Source organism: Triticum urartu, chromosome 1, assembly GCF_003073215.2.
Source record: "Triticum urartu cultivar G1812 chromosome 1, Tu2.1, whole genome shotgun sequence".
Taxonomy (NCBI): domain Eukaryota; kingdom Viridiplantae; phylum Streptophyta; class Magnoliopsida; order Poales; family Poaceae; genus Triticum; species Triticum urartu.
In genome coordinates this window covers 451,292,301-451,296,671 of record NC_053022.1, presented here as the reverse complement: position 1 = coordinate 451,296,671, position 4,371 = coordinate 451,292,301, and positions in this window count along the sequence as shown.

Sequence of the window (4,371 nt, the reverse complement as noted above, 5' to 3'; positions counted from 1 at the left end):
ACAAGAAGAACCAACTGCTGAGCTATTCCAGGATTTCTTTCATCTGAACCGGCGCACATAGTTTGTGAATGGTCCCAACACTGAACTTGGTGGCGTCTCTATCCAAAAGCGGAAAGAAGTTGAATTTCCTCATGCCAAGCTGCACAGTCATCCTAAGGACTGGAACCAGACTTGGTTCTACTGCAAGGATACCTCTCCTGAAAATGAGAACCCCCTGCCAGGCTATCGTGACCACCGGCTTTCCAAGACTCATCCATTGCCGCCACGTTTAAGTTCCACAGAACGAGCTGCATATGCCCCTCAACTCGCCAAGCTCCGAGCCTTTATGGCCAATGGTTTATTGGGTGTCGACTTTGTACGTTGTTGGATATCTTGGAGTATCTTGCCATTAAGCCACCACTCCGTTTTAATGTGTGAGTACACCGGTGAAGTAGAAGACCCCCAACGCCACATCAACATTTAGTTAACCGACGAAGAGGTCACTGAAGGTGTTAAGAAAATTTTGAATGAACCAGAATCTGTCTGTCGCCGAACCGGTTTGAACCCCTTCTACACCAAAAACAAACCGCTTACTGTAAGTACTATCCTTCCTTTTTATCTTCGACATCTTTTTGAATTGTTTAACTCGTAAATATTCTTCTGTTTGTTCATAACCAGGGTGATGACCCATTCTGGAAGAGGAAACCCGCAGAGAAAGTGGCAAAACCATCCCGCCCCAAAACAAAAGTCGTCAAGAAAACCTCAAAGCAGAAAACCGCTGAACAGATCAACATGGAACTTGATGAACATGCAGATGAACCGGAAGTTGAGGTAGAACTTGACTCACTTGGCTCCCTTTTCATGCACCTCATTAACAATAATCTTTATCAGGAGGACGTGGACGGCAGCCAGGCTCATGACGTAGAGGTAATTACCCTTTCCTCCGGTTCAGACTCTATGCCAACACAAAAAACTCGTCAAGCGGTCCGGAAAGTAAGCTTTTCTCAGCCTCTTGCTTACTTGGATCCAACATTTATTTTGAAGACACAGCAGCATGAGGCTCACCGGACAACCGGGCACAGCGGCCAACAGGTCACTTCAGCCGGTTTACCTGACACTCCGGTTCGGAAGCGCCGATCTGAGGTCTCCCCCACTTCTGACAATTCTTATCCCAAGGCAGGGTATTTCCGACAACCTCTCAATCCGTCTGATTCAAATTATTAGGTTACACCCCCCTCATCCTCTGGCGAGTCAACCGCGACCCAACTCCCTCTTCTCAAAACTATAGCTGGGTAAGTATTCAGACCCTTTCTTCAAATGTGTTGTAAATCTTGAATAAGACGCTAAACCTTTTTTACTTTTGTTTGCAGAGCCAAAGCCAGACCCAGTAAGAAAGCTCGGGTTAACAATCCGTCGGAAGACCAGGTGGTTCTTGAACAAGATCAAGCAGGTGAACCGGACCAAACTCGTGAACCGGAGGGTCCCCATCCTGAAGCTACCTTTGATGAGCCACCCCTTCAAGACCAGAATATTGATGAACAACCAGAAGCTGACACTGATGTGCCTGACACTGAACCGGCAGCTCCAATCCGGGCTAGACCGGTGAGAGCTACTAACACTCCATCATCACTCGCAAAAACTACTGGAGGCCAAGGAGATGATGTTATCATTACTAGCATGGGCCACAGCTCTCCTGGCCATCCTATAATCTAGGCCCAACATAGGTCCAAAGAAGAACGTGATGCCATGGAAAAGGGTAATGGAGCACTGATTTATCAAGTTATGCTCATCTCAGTGTTGAAGAACTTCACTCTGGTTTTTTAAACCGTCTGCACTCAAACTGTGACTATGAAGCCGGTTTGGTGAACCTGATGAAGGAACGCTATGAGGTATTTTCATCTCCTTTCATTTCTTGATTCCAAAATCTTAACATCAGCCCAGGTAGCCCCAAGGGCCATTTTATGATGCTAATCTTAAACTGGGACTTTGTAATACCGTAATCCTTACATGCTGACTCTCAATATTTCAAGTCCTAAGTAAAAACCGATACTTTATCAATGTAGTTATCTAGCTTTCATCGGTATAGCCCCCAAGGGCCGGTTTAGCTTTGCGAGATAACCCGGGTCTTGAATCCATGCAGCAGTTTTGATCAGATGTACATTAGCCCCCAAGTGTTAAGGATAATGCTTGCATTGTACTTGAGACTTGTGAAAGACTTGTTGATAATAGAGCAAATAGGCATTAGCCCCCAAGTATGAAGTGCATAACTTTTATAAGCTTAGTACTTAGAAAATACATATCCTGTTGTTGACATATCTTCACCTTTGCAGGCCGAGCTAAGTAATAGGGATGCTCGAACTGCTGATCTGCAAGAGAACATAAAGTCCCAACAAGCAGAGGCTTCGAAAGCGAAAGAGGAGCTGACCAAAGCCCTGGCAGCTATGGAGAAGTTAAAAGAGACTTTTAACAAGGAGTGTGCTGACTGGGAGGCTAAAAAAGCTGGTTTAACCAAGAAAGACGAAGATGCAGAAGCCACTCTGAAGCCAGTTGTAGACGAACTGACTAGTTTGAAGTGACAGATCGACGCTATGACTTCCGCCATGTTCGGTAAGTATCTCCTGATGCTGTTTGTCCGAGTCATGAGATCTTATCATTTACCAGTTTGCTGATATTAAACCATGACAGGCACCCGTATTGCTCATCTGGGAACTGATATGCGGATGAAGCTTAAAGCGGCGTACACCTTAATTGAACAGCTATACTCTAGATCCCAGCGTGCTATTTGTACTGCAGCTTACAACAAGCCGGTGCCATCACTGATAAAAGAAACCCTTGAGAAGCTGGCCATGCTACCAGCCCGGATTACCAAACTGAAGAAGGCAGCCGCAAGATCAGGAGCATTGATCGCACTAATCCGGGCCAAGGCATGGATTCTGGATCTTGAAGTGGATGACATCATTAAAGGTTATCCAGGTGTAAAGGAAGATGGTTCAAACTTCAACAATGATGATCTTCGAAGGCTGACCAAGGAGATGCGGCCAATAGCCAGCAAACTGGCGGAGGACACAGACTTATCTCATTTCTAGCCGGTTCACGACGCCGAAGGAAAGAGACAGCCTGGTGAAATCCATGAAGTCAAAGAACTTGTGCCTCCAATCCGTAAGCATACTTAAGCTCCCGACATTAACCCCTCCAGCCTTATCCATGAACAAGCCGTGTTTCAAGCTTTAACCGGAATCGATTAGTCAACGGTTGATTTCCAGCATCTAGGGAGGGATGAAGAAGAGGCGATTGCACCAAATGACCCTCAACCATCAAGCCGTCCCGATGATGCATCTTAAACCGGCAACCGGTTTATCAGCTATTATGTGCCACTGCTTTGAAATAATTATTCAATGGGAGCCGTTTTGAAGCTTCTTGTAACAGGATAGCAGAAACACCTTTATCTGTCATGCCATCGAGCATGTTTTGTGGTGCTTTGACATTGTGAAAACTTGCTCCACTTTTGGAATCTATTTATGCATAATCCTTCATGTTCCTACATATGAAAACTAAAAAGCGTCCTAGTGGTTTACCACGAGACGGGTCATGATGCCCAAAAGCCATACATAACTTGGATGGATAATCAAAGTTTGTATTAATCAGATAAAATAAATAATATCTGTGACATACCTCGTTGGTTGACCAATTGCTTGTATCGTAGAGGTGAAAACACCAATCCAGAGTGTTGATAACTCCTGTCCCTCTTGTCGTTTCATGTAGAAATCATATTGGGCTAAAAAGCCGTTGATTTGTTCTTATAAGGCTGGTGACATCTTAGTCCAAACCAGACCGGAGCTGTTCACTACTAGTTTAGAATCTGATCATGTACTGACAACTAAGCGCTAAAAGTCAAGCCAGGTTGTAATGACCACCGGTTTGTCAGAAGAATATTTATAAATAAAAATAGCAAAAACAAAAGAAATATGCAAGGCTTTTCATGGGCTGTCAGGCCCTAAATCGAGGCTTTTCATGGGCTGCCAGGCTGCTGAGTTAAACCATTTTGCAAAGCCTTTTAAGATGGACCTCAATCTTTAACCAATCACCGATTTAACTTTGACAAGTTCAGGGTCCATGGGATTGACTTGTCAAACGTTCGATGGGTCATACCAGGTTTACATGGACGGAGTGGCTTACTTAAAGAGGCAGGATAACCCGGGGTTTTAGGTGAATGCACCTGGCTTCCAAGCCTGGCTTGATAGCCTATTACAAGGGTTCAAACTCATTGTTCTTTGAGAAGCAAAGAGCCCCCAGGTAATATGTCAGCTGTGCTCGATGGTTACCTATGTTTGAGCTGTGCTGAATGCAACAGACTCTTTTGGCTACATATAATTTCCTTTTGTCTTAGAGCCT